Below are 13,382 nucleotides of genomic sequence, written 5' to 3'. Positions count from 1 at the left end.
ACCCTCATGGCAGAAAGTGAAGAAGAACTAAAGAGCCTCTTGATGAAAATGAAAGAGGAGAGTGGAAAAGTTGGCTTAAAGCTCAACATTCAGAAAACTAAGATCATGGCATCCAGTCCGGTCACTTCCTGGCAAATAGATGGGGAAACAGTGGCTAACTTTATTTTTTGGGGCTCTCAAATCACTGCAGATGGTGATTGCAGCCATGAAATTAAAAGATGTTTACTCCGTGGAAGGAAAGTTATGACCAACCTAGACAGCATATTAAAAAGCAGAGATATTACTTTGTCAACAAAGGTCTGGTTTTTCCAGTGGTCATATATGGATGTGAGAGTTGGACTATAAAGAAAGCTGAGCACTGAAGAATTGATGCTTTTGAACTGTGGTGTTGGAGAAGACTCTTGAGAGTCCCTTGGACTGCAAGGAGATCCAACCAGTCCATCCTAAAGGAGATCAATCCTGGGTGTTCATTGGAAGGACTGATGTTGAAGCTGAAACTCCAATATTTTGGTCAGCTGATGCGAAGAGCTAACTCATTTGAAAAGACCCTGATGTTGGGAAAGATTGAAGGCATGAGGAGAAGGGGACGACAGAGGATGAGATGGCTGGATGCATCACTGACTCAATAGACATGAGTTTGGGTAAACTCTGGGAGTTGGTGATGGACAGGGAAGCCTGGCATGCTGCGGTTCATGGGGTCGCAAAGAGTCAGACAAGACTGAACAATTGAACTGAACTGAACTTGTACTTGACATCAGGCTTACACAAAGTACATAGCACATCATATGGTAAGTGTGGTCAATGAATTTACTCTGTTACTTAAAATCAAACATCCATACCATGGCCTCTGAGGCCCTGCTTGATCAGGCCCCTGACTACATCTCAGGGTCTGACCTCACCTCACTCTCCTCCTTGCCCACTTTGCTCCAGGCCTTCTTTACATTCCTGGAACACATCAAGCTCATTCCTACCTCAGGGCCTTTGCATTTGCTGTCCCCTTGGCCTGAGATCCTTTCCCCACTGATTTCCAGCAAGTTGACTCTTTCCGGACATTCAGATCTCAGTTCAAAAGTACTTCTTTACAGAGGGTCTCCCTGAAGCTAATAGATAGAGAATTCAACACCCACCAAGAATCCAAATTCTTTTAGGGGACACATGGAACAGTTACAAAAATAAACATGTATGTATCTCCTTCAACATATTCCCAATGAAAAATATGATATAGATCAGGTTCTCCAATGGCATTTCAGTGAAATTTGAAATTAATTTTTGAAAGATAATTGTTTAGAATATTTGGAAACCAAATAAAATATGGCTCAATGACTCTTGGAAATATTTTAAATTGGATGATAGTGAAAACACCACATGTCAACATTGGTGGGGCACAGACAGTGAAAGTACTACATTAAAGGCAAATTTATAGCTTCACATACACTTATCAGAAAACCAGAAAGGTTGAAAAAGACACGAGCTAAGCATTCAACTCAAATACGGGGAAAGCAGCAGCAGAACCAACGGAAAGAAACAAAAAGAAAATAACTAGGAGAGCAGAAATCAACAAAATACAGAACAGCTGAGACGCTACGAAAACTAAATGCTTCCATGAAAAGATTAATAAGATAGAAGTCTTATTGGAGGTGTGTCTAAGAAAAGGGAGGGGGGAAGCAAACACATTATAGAATAAAAAGTAGAATATAACCACAGTCACAACGGATTTTAAAAAAATATTAAAAGAGTTATAAACGATCATGGGGTAATAAAGCCACGTGGCTTTCCCTGACTGCTCCTACTTAGTATTGTTATCGTCTATTATCTGTCCCCTGGAATTGAAATGTAAGCTCCTTGAGGCAGAGATTTTTGTCTCTTTGGTTCACAGATAACCAGCAACTATTTGATGAACGCACAGATGAATGTCCCCAATAAGCCAGCACAATGAGGTCAGATAAGTTCTCAACACAGATGTTTTGGTCTTCCGCAGATTTGCCCAGAACAAAGACAACTGAGAAGGAATCCCGCTAAAGGTGTCTGGGATCCGATCACACCACTGGCACACTGTTCTGTACCTTAGTAATTTCAAGAGCAACTCAGAGGAACTACGAATTTCTGCCTCAGCAGGCCACAAGTGTGCAGCAATCCTGAATATGAAGACCAAAGAAGTAAAACAGTTTGGTGGTCCCTCAAAAAGCCAAACATAGATTTACCGTATGACTCAGCAACTCCACTCTTAGGTATATACCCCAAAGAACTGAAAACCCAATTCAAAGCAACACTAATAGACGAATGCTCACAGCAGCACTATTCATGACAGCCAAAAGGTGGAAGCAACCCAAATGTGGATATGAAAGTGAAGTTGCTCAGTCGTGTCCAACTCTTTGTGACCCCATGGACTGTAGCCTGCCGGTCTACAGAGGACAGGTTCCTCTGTCCATGGAATTTCCCAGGCAAGAATACTGGAGTGGGTTGCCATTTCTTTCTCCAGCAGATCTTCCCAACCCAGGGATCGAACCCAGGTCTCCCGCAATTGCAGGCACTCTACCATCTGAGCCACCAGGGAATCCACCCACAAAATGTGATGTATCCATAGAAGAGAATACTGTTACTGTTACTGTTGTTGTTTAATTGCTCAGTTGTGTCTGACTTTTTTGTGACTCCATGGACAGCTCCTCTGTCCATGAGACAAAAATAAATCTGAAAATTGTCCTGATGTTTATTTACTATTTCCATTTTATTCTTATACCTTGCTAATCAAGTTTTACAGTTTGGTTTCAATACTATACAAGCATTCACTCCTCAAGATTGCTCCTATGATTGCTCCACTGAACACCTGGATATTGCTTAGATATTTGCTTACGACAGTTGGCGGGTGGAGCTAAGTAAGATATTTTTGGCTGTTCTGTCAGAACAGGACAGAGCCTGTCATGTTGCCAGCACATGACCATGATAAATATGTCCTCTTCAACTTCCATAACTTGAAAATCGGGTGGATGTTGGAGCAATCCCACAAATGAAGCTTTGTGCACTGTTTGAAGATACTTTCTGAATATTTTCCAGAGCAAGTGAAAGATTATTCCTTCACTCACATTTTAAATTCCTAACATCTTGAGGCCTTTATTATTATCCAAATTATTATCTAGCCAACAAAACTCCTAATAGTCTATCCATCAATTTATTCTATTAAACGTATAAACTATAGATAGAACTTCAACATGTAAGGAGATATTCCACTTCACTTATAACTAGAATGCTCATCTACATTTGAAACTAAACGTTCACATATTAACAACATATCCCAGGCCTCATTCATATCACATTTTGATGCTCTGATTAGAGATGATGGTTACTCAAGGGCTTCCTTGGTGGCTCAGCTGGTAAAGAATCCACCTGCAATGTGGGAGACCTGGATTCATCCCTGGGTTGGGAAGAGGTTGGGAAGATGCCCTGGAGGGGGGCATGGCAATCCACTCCAGTATTCTTGCCTGAAGAATCCCCATGGACAGAGGAGGCTGGCGGGCTATAGTCCATGGGGTCACAAAGAGTCAAAACACAACTGAGGGGCTAAGCACAGCACAGCACACACAGCATGGGACCCCACATTCACGTGCAAGTTCAGAGAGGCCACACACAGTGCTGAAGTAGTCATTTGACCAACTGGCCTTCCAAAGGCTGAGACTAAAACCCAAGCCAAATGACAGATTTGGGCAAAACAGAAGGCTGAGGCTGATGGTGTTTCACCCCTAGTAAAGAGGCGAGACCAGGGAGCCAGAGGAGCTGAGCAAGCTGGATAATTCTCAGGGTAAAAAAGAGGCATTTTTTGCCCTCACTGACCCAAAGAAAGTGACTGCAGTTTGTCACCCCATTTTCCATGGAATTTCCTACTGACAAGGAAATAGAAAAAGGGAAGCAACCAAAGAGATAGGATGCTACCCTCCACAAACACTTCCTGTTGTTTGTGCTAAAACTTCTACAGTTCACGTCAGCACACCCTACAGCACAGCTCTCGTCACACACACCTAACACTGAGAGTTCTAAAACTACTCAGGTGCACAGTGTTCACTAAGTTTTCAGGGCCTACACTTAAGGTTAGAAAAGAATTGAGAAAATCCCAAGAGGATCTTTGTTATTTGCTTATGTGAACTTAGAGGTTATTCTTGTCTACATCCAGACAACAGAAATTCAGTCATTATTATCAGGTGGATGGTTTTAGAGTCTAATGAATCCTTGCTTTCCTCTGTGCTTTTATCCTCTCCCAGCCACCAATTAGGAAGAGAAATCTCTTACTGACAGAGGCCTAATAACTAGAAAAAGCAAGAAACTCCAGGATGTCTTATAAAACATTTATGAGGTTTGGGCTTCTTCGGTGGCTCAGAGGTAAAGAATTTATCTGCAACGCAGGAGATGCGGGTTCAATCCCTGGGTCGGGAAGATCCCCTGGAGAAGAAAATAGCAACCCATCCCAGTATTCCTGCCTGGGAAATCCCATGGACAGAGGAGCCTGGTGGGCTAAAATCCATAGGGTCGCAAAGACTGAACGCGCACACACACACACCATGAGGCTGAGCTTTCACTCAACTGTAAAAAGGGATTCTGAGTATTACTCACTTGAAAGTGGTTTGCAAAATAGAAACTGCTGTGAAGGGCCAAAGAAACCTGAATTCCCACTATGCTGGATTTAGATTTGCTACAGGCTGTTTATTTGGCTAATAATCCAAAAATTGCAGGGGTGGGGCAGGGATGGAGGATGGGGAGAGACAGTCTATATGTTCCAGAAAACTCTTTTGTCTTTACCAGAGAAGAAAGCTGATGGGTTTTCATTTGCGACAAATCATATAAAAGGTACACCTTTGATGGTTTTTGTTGTTGTGTTTCATTTTCACTCAGGCTTCCAAGAAAGCATAAGGTTATCTGATACAAGATCAGGAGAAGTATGAGTTAGAGGCTACATTTCTTACAAAGGCTCCCTGCTTCTTGCAAAAGTCTTTTTATTTTTTTAAACAGATCTAGTTCCAGTTTCAGAGAAGACAATGGCACCCCACTCCAGTACTCTTGCCTGGAAAATCCCATGGACGGAGGAGCCTGATGGGCTGTATGTAGTCCATGGGGTCGCTGAGGGTCGGACACAACTGAGCGACTTCACTTTCACTTTTCACTTTCCTGCATTGGAGAAGGAAATGGCAACCCACTCCAGTGTTTTTGCCTGGAGAATCCCAGGGATGGGGGAGCCTGGGGCCTGCTGTCTATGGGGTCGGACACGACTGAAGTGACTTAGCAGCAGCAGCAGTTCCAGTTTAACCCGTACCAGTCCCCAGAGAATGAAGCTTGACGTGGATGAGTGGAGTGGGGTGGGTGGCGTCAACAGCCTGTGGGGCCCTGGGTCAGAATCCACACTATCATGAGCCTTCCCGAAGCTAGCTGACTTAGTCATTCTGGCGTTCGCCAACTCATCCTGCTTGCCATGGACTTTCCCAGTTTTAGCAAAGTCCTACATCTCTGGGCTTCCTGGGTGGCACTAGTGGTAAAGAACCTGCCTGCCAATGCAGGAGACGTATGAGAAGTGGGTTTGATCCCTGGGTTGGGAAGATCCCCTGGAGGAGGGCACGGCCACCCATACCAGTATTCTTGCCTAGGAGCCTGGCTGGTTACAGTCCATAGGGTCACAAAGAGTCGGACATGACTGAAGCTACTTAGCATGCACGCAAGCACATCCCAGGAAACTTCTTAGTCCCAGGCAAACCAGGATGTTTATCAATCATCTGAAGATTTACCTCCCTTGCAGAAGCCATACCTTGTTTAAACAAGACACCGAAAGCAGGATTCAAAGTACTACAAATGTTTCAAGTTAAATCTCTGTATTTTGCAGCCTTTGTTTCTGTGCGTCACCAATCTCATCATCAGCCTCTTTCTACCACTGAATAGGAGGCCCGTCTAGTTACCACAAAAAAGTCATAAAGAACACTAAATGGTGCAACATTTTTACTCAGTTAAAGATCTTTATTTTCCACCTTTTTTTTAAAGAAAAAAAATCTAAATTCATGCAAATAGTCTTGAATTTTTTTTAAAACTTCAAACCTGTTTGGCTGATTTATTTTCTGTGTTTATAAAAAATATGTTGTGGGGAGAAATAATGATTTACCTGGAGGAATAATGATTTACCTAGTTGAGTTAGCTTTGTACGTCTCCGTCAAGCTCCAGTCCCTTGCCATGTATTCGAGTATATATAGAAAAACAACACCAAAATCCTCCCCAAAGACAATAAATCAAGCTGTCCCAAGATTAAAGACTAAAAGATAGTAAATTAAATTCTCTGTGGCTTAATCTGAATTAAGAATCTTGTGCTTATAGTGTTTCTATAGAGTTAGTAACTGTATTAACTTCCTACTGATGCTGTAACAAACTACAGTGGCTTAAGAAAATGCAGATGTTATTTTACAGTTCTGGGGATCAGAAATCCAAAATGGGTCTAATGGGCAAAAACCAAGGTGTTGGCAGGGCTGTGTTCCTTCAGGGAGGCACTGGGGGAAATCCACTTCTCACCTTTTTGAAAAAAGCTTCATTGCTTGGTTCACGGCCTCCAATTAGCAGTCTCATCACGCTCACCTGTGCTTCTGTTGTCACTGGCCTTTTCTGACTCTGATTCTTCAGTTCCTCTCTTCCATTTTTTAAAGAACCCTGTGATTAAAATCAACTGGATAATTCAAGACAGTCTCTCAAAATCTTTAACTTAATTACATTAGCAAAGTCCCTTATGCCATATGAGGTAACATATTCACAGGTCGTGAGGAGGAGAACCTGGATATCTCAAGGCGGTCATTGTTCTGCCTCCCACAGTAATTAAGACACCATCTTGGAAAGTTATCAGATTTGACGTTAATAGGATTGTATCTTGAGGTCCTATTTTCTTGAAGTCCTATTATCTTAAATCTGTTAGGTAATCCTTCCAAACATTTAGGTATCTAATAGTTTCTAAGTAAATCTGAAAAGATATTACATTACAGGCTAACGTCAGGAAACAGGATGAAATGTATGGGGGTTCCAATAATGATCACCTCCACAAGCACAACTTCTCCCATTTCAAGGTGACCCCCCTAATCCTCATTATTGCTTAAACTAACATTACATACCAAGCAATGGAACCACAAAAAGAGTCCCATGTAATATTACACAATTATTTAGAACGGACAAAATTTCACAGCATTTTAAAACTACATAACGAAATCTTTCAGAGCAAAAATCTTGAACTAAAACAGACAGGGACTCAAATCCTGACTCAATCCCTTGCAAGATCAAGTCCCGGTTTTATTTCTCAGTGTCTACCTCACAGTTCATGTGAGACTGAATGAAAGGAAACCTATAAACTTTTTAGCAGCATGTTAGCTGTGGTTATCACTGTCATAAAAGCGATATACTTGACACAGAAACCTCGACCCCCATTTTACATATAAAGAAACCAACTCCCCCAATATAAACAGCTCTTCTAAAGGATGCATAACTAGTAAATAATCTTATACATATCCCAGTGCCTGGCACACATTGTATCCACTCCTGAATACCTTTGTTTTCAGCAACGTCAGATACAATTCCCTACAGGCTGACCTCACAATTGTTTCATCACCTCGAGTATTCACAGCTTTTTCCCCTATCCGTCCTCTACTCAAAGGATGTGGTCTCTGATATCATTTCGCTTCCAAGAAACCAAATGTACTGAGATTTCAAGACACAGTTTCAAAAACAGGTCCAGCTCGTCTGCAAGAATATACTTTCCACTTTTTCCATTTCGATAAGCTATAACTCCTCCCCACCGCTGATCATACACCTGATAAGGAACTGAAACTACAATATATAAAGAACACTTACAACTTAAAATAGACACATAACCCAAATACAAAACGGGCAAAGGATCTCAACGGACATTTCTCCAAAGATGTACAAATGGCCAATAAGCACATGAAAAGCTCAACATTAATCATTATGAAAACGTAAACTAAATGTTTATGTATATACACGCACAATGCACATTCACATATATATATGAGTGTAGGCCAATCATATTTCATATTAATTTCTTTCAAGTCTCCTAATGGGGTATTAGAAAATATTTCTTCTTAAAGGAATGTTGAGTCTGACAGGGTTGCGATCCAGTGATCTAGCAGATATGATCAACACATGGCCTGTTAGATAAGAGTCAGGGTTTTTTCCTCTGCTGTGTTCCACAAAGGCTTCAGCCTTAAGGACTCCATGGGAAAAGCAACAGTAAAATTAAAAGTAACTTATCCCTCACTTTTGCTACCAACTTGTTCTTTATTTAGGGAATGTGCTGTTTCTGGAGATATATAATTATACATGTGGAGCTCATGCATCTGTCATTATGTTATACAATGACATATTTTACAATGTCTACAGTGCCAGATAAGTGAATCTTGCATCTATAAATGCCTGAACGGTAATTTAAACTTTTTTTTTTTTTCATTGAAGATACTCCTGAACAAAAGATACAGCTTCATCTGGCTGACCGTTTGCAGCTCAAGGCCACTGTAACGACATGCAATTAAACGCCCTAACATGAGACAGGGTCAGCTACTGCTGGCCTCTCAACTAAATGATCCCAGACAGATGAGGTTTTTGGAGTTCCTGGCTCTGCTTTTTATAGGAACTTCTTTCTTTTTATGGGCTATTAATTAATTTATTGCTGCTTTTAGCACTGGTAGCCTCAAGCAGTGCCTCCTACCTCTAAGATGCTGCATTCGTACAAACATTTAACACCCACATTACCAGTGACAGTACATTTTTCATCTCTTGGAACCTAGTGCCATAGCCAAAGCCTTTCCAACCACAACTTTTAAAAGTTTACTGGCTTAAGAAAAAAACGAAGTTCTTACAAGCTTATGGGGGTACCTTGAGGGCAAAAGTGACCCAAGGAGTCAGAACCAGGAAGTGGAAACTCAGCAGAAACCAAAAAGGCCATTTTCTTAGTATCCTCACCTCTGCTCCCTTTGCCTGCCCATTTCTTTCTTTTGATTCTGTAAACTCCCTTTTTCGGCTTCCAACTCTACAAACCCTGAAGTTACATCAACTCACTTGCAGAGAACCAAGAGCTACCTCTCTCCCAGTGCCAATCTAGAGGAGAGAAACCAATCTAGAGGAGAGGAAGGCCCTTTTGAGTTAAGTTCCCCTGTGGTCCAGTTGATCAGATCGTGTAGTATAAAAATGGCTGCTGGGGCCACCTTGGTGAGGAAGGGCAGTTTTTAAGAGGACAAATGTTGTGATAAACTGGCTTAATGTGCAACAAAGGAATCGGATAATCCAGACTGCTGGAGCTTAAGATTCTAAAATAAGAATTAACTCCATATGAGGGCCTGAGGTGCTCCCCTATTAGGAAAGAACATGAGGTTTGGCCCCATTATGTGGTAGGTACTTCTTTTTTTTTTTAGGTCTTTGATTGTCTACTCCCTGTGTCTTTCCTTCTGTTTTTAACTTGATATACTTCACATACCATAAACAGCTTTCCTCGTGGCTCAGCAGTAAAGAATCCACCTGCTGATGCAGGAGACACAGGTTCGATCCCTAGGTCTGGGAGATCCCCTGGAGTAGGAAATGGCAACCCACTTTAATATTCTTGCCCGTCTCCCATGGACAGAGGAGCCTGGCTGGCTACAGTCCGTGGGGTCGCAGAGTTGGACAGAAATGAGCACACACACACACATACCGTAAAAGCCACCTTTTTAAAAATGTGCAATTCAGTGACTTTTAATAGATTCACAAGAGTTCTGCAACTATCCCCATTATCTATTTTTCAGACCATTTTTATGATCCCAAATAGGAACCTCAAACTCAGCAGCAGTCACTCCTGATTATTTTGTTTCCCTAGTTCTAGGCAACTACAGATCAACTTTCTGTCTCTATGGATTTGCCTATTCTGGACATTTCATAAAAACAGAACCGTACAATTTGCGGCCTTTTGTCCTTGGCTTCTTTCACTTAGCATAGTTTTCAAGATTCATGCACATGGTAGTATGTATGAGTGTTTCATTTCTTTTCATGGCTGAAGATTTCATTATATAGATGGACCATATTTATTTATCCATTCATCAGCTGATGGACATTTAGGTTAATTCCCCTTTTTGGAGCTTACAAATAATGCTACTATGAACATTTATGCATGAGTTTTTATATGAACGTATCTTTGTCATTTTCTTGGTATATACCTAGAAGTAGAAATGCTAGGTCATATGGTAATTGTTCAACGTATTGAGAAATTGCCAAACTGTTTTTCTAAAGCAGCTGCACCATTTTACTTTCCCACCAGCAGGATGTGAATATCCCAACTTTCTCCAGCTTCATCTTTTTGACTGTCAATTGGTTTGATTACAGCCATGCTAGTCAGATGAAGTGGCACCTCACTGTAATTTTAATTTGTACTTCCCTAGTGACCAGTGATACTGAACATCTTTTCATATCCTTACTGCCATTTGTGTATCGTCTTTGTAGAAATGGCTATTCCAACCTTTTGCCCATTTTTTGTCATTTTACAGATGAGTTATGAGTTAGAGAACTCTTATTTAAGATTCTAGATCCTTATCAGATATATGGTTTTCCCTATTATGCGAGTTGTCTTTTTTCAGTAGTGTCCTTTGATGCACAAAAGTTTTAAATTTTGATGAAGTTAATTTATCTTTTTTCTTTTTGTCAGCTGTACTGCAGGTGTCCTAAAAAGCCAGTCTAATCCAAGGTCACAAAAATTTACACCTATGTTTGCATATGACTCATAGTTTTAACTTTTATATTTAGGTCTTTGATCCATTTTGAGTTAATTCTCATAGATGGTAAGAGGTAGGGGTACAAATTCATCATTTGTGTTTAGATATCCAGTTGTTCCAGCACCATTTGTTGGAAAGACTATTCTTTCCTTATTGAGTTATCTTTACTAAAATCTTTTCAAGAAAAATTTCCAAGGTTTTCTCAATAACTGACTATACTCAGGCACACAATATGGAACTCAATGTGATTAAGACATATGCAAAAAGTCCCAACTGTCATCTGCAGTCACTTTCACTTTATACACTAAAATTACTCTGGCTAACATATTGGATATTCACTATCTTAATTGTGGTGATGGTTTCATGGGTGTGTACATATGTCAAACTTATAAAATTGTATACTTTAAATATGTGCAGTTTATTGTATGTCAATTATGCCTTAAGAAAGCTGTTTTTAAAAGAGATGAACTAAGGGCAAGTAAATGAAATAATTTTCTTTTCCTAATTATTTTTCAGGATCAGCTTCTCTGGTTGGCCCTAGGGGTACACTATCAACTAGGCACTCACAAAAGCTTTTTATTTCTACATTTCTCTTAACTGAGTATTGTTTCAGGACACAATCAAACATTTAAATTTCAGATATGTAAGGCAGGGACCATCATTACTACGAGATAAGTATTGAGAGCTGGAAATGTGTTTGACTTTTAAGGAAAAGTATTTTGAAGTCTCTTTCCAATGAGAACTGAGTGGCTCAGTTTTCCTTTTCTGCATAAAATTTAAGCCCCACCTCCACCCCAACGGCACAAAGTTCCATTTCAGCAGAGACTTCATCTGTCTGTTCCCCTCCTATGCCTAGAACACTGTCCAACATACAATAGGCACTCAGTAAATATCTGTCAAAGAACGAAATAAAATCCCATTTAAATTATTACCACCTTTTCCTGGGGCCATTTTGGACTGAGGGAGATGGCAGCTCTATTCCTCCCTCTAACATGACAAGTCCATCTCCAGAGGCACGTACTGTCTTCCTCAAATTTTATTATTCACCTTCTTATATTTGGAAAAACAAGGCGATGTGGCTTAGGAATCTCACTTAAAGGAAAAGAACTAAAAGGGTGTGTCAAAGATTATGCACAGGATCCACAAACTAGAAGCAATCAGATGAGAGCAGTTAGGGAAATTATCCCTAACTGAGGAAACAATCCATAGATTTATAATGACAAGTCTGCGGTAACATGGAAAATGAAGTGTGAATTAGGAACTGGAAAGCACTATGCTTACAAATTATATACAACTATCTGCTAGAAAACTTACTCCATAAGGGTAGGATGTTTGGGTTTGTTCTGTTCACTAGACAGTCCCTGGTATATGCAAGGTGTTTATTAACACTTGTTGAACGAATCAATGAAACTAAATATAAAACATACTTATGAAAACATACCTGAAGGGAATGAACACAGGTGGAAAATTATGTTCAAGTGGTGCAACTGTGGGTGTTCCTTCCACTTTCCCTCTATTTTCCAATTCTCCCTAAAGTTGTGATAAAACTTTCTCAGTTCAAAGGATGGTCACAGAAATCCCTCACCAGGCTCAGGCTGCTTCCTCCTCTGTCCTGCAACTAGGAAGCATCCGGATTGGAGTAGGGATGTGCCTGCCTTCAGTTTGGGGAGGGGTATTTTACAGCGTTTCTGGCTCCAGCCAAGAGCTACTGCTGCTGCTGCTAAGTCGCTTCAGTCGTGTCCGACTCTGTGCGACCCCATAGACGGCAGCTCACCAGGCTCCTCCTTCCCTGGGATTCTCCAGGGAAGAATATTGGAGTGGGTTGCCATTTCCTTCTCCACCAGCCAAGAGCTCCTGGGGTACCAAATATTTAGGCTTTTCCCCCTGGTGGCTTAGATGGTAAAGGGTCCACCTGCAATGCAGAAGACTGGGGTTCGATCTCTGGGTTCCCGGGGGCGGGGGGAGATAGAGAAGAGAATGACTACCCACTCCAGATTTCCATAAAAAGAGGAGCCTGGCGGGCTACCGTCCATGGGGTCGCATAGAGTCCTGCATGACTGAGCAACTAACTCCCCTCCCCCTCGCCCCGCACCCAGCAATACAGAAGGCGGCCGCTGCACCGCCCCCACTGGAGCCTGCACGAGTTTGAACTTGCAGTCGGACTACACTTTCTCCAAAGCTGCCGCATCCTTAGCCTCCCTCCTCTCCGCCTGCAGTCACTTCTAGATATCCCACGGGGGTCGCATTGCCCGTCTAAGGTGGGGGGTGAGGGGGCAGGGTATCTTGTTCCCAAGGGGGAGGTCACTCTCTGAGGGCTCTATCTCCCCTGAGCTTCATTGGTCCTCCCTGGACCTCCTCTTGGGGTCATTCGTCCCCTTAGAGTTCATCCCCCTGGAAGGGGGTCGCTCGCTCCATTATTCCCTCGCCCCTCTCCTCAGGGATCATTCGTTCCCAAGGAGGAGGTCACCTCAGCCCCCGGGCTCATTCCCCCTGAGAAGGTGGCTTGTCCTCCGGCCCCCCTGAGGCGGCAGGGCACTCGTACCCGAAGGGCAGGTCACGCCTTCCGCCCGGCCCCGTCCCCTCAGGGTCAGCGCCGCCTCCTTCCGGGCCCTCCCCACCGCGAACGGCGAT

At 42.0% G+C, this 13,382-nt stretch overlaps 1 long non-coding RNA gene across 1 annotated transcript; it reads right to left on the bottom strand.

Annotated features, from left to right (window-relative positions):
- Window positions 1-6,101: 6,101 nt before the first annotated feature.
- On the bottom strand, window positions 6,102-13,365 carry LOC104989619. The gene is made up of 3 exons (XR_825393.1): window positions 13,294-13,365; window positions 12,193-12,281; window positions 6,102-6,666 (listed from the first exon to the last, which is right to left on the bottom strand). It is a non-coding gene; the product is annotated as an uncharacterized LOC104989619 (long non-coding RNA).
- Window positions 13,366-13,382: the final 17 nt, after the last annotated feature.

The sequence above is a fragment of the Bison bison genome, unplaced genomic scaffold (assembly GCF_000754665.1).
Source record: "Bison bison bison isolate TAMUID 2011002044 unplaced genomic scaffold, Bison_UMD1.0 scf7180017864160, whole genome shotgun sequence".
Taxonomy (NCBI): domain Eukaryota; kingdom Metazoa; phylum Chordata; class Mammalia; order Artiodactyla; family Bovidae; genus Bison; species Bison bison.
This window is presented reverse-complemented; position numbering and strand designations above follow the sequence as displayed.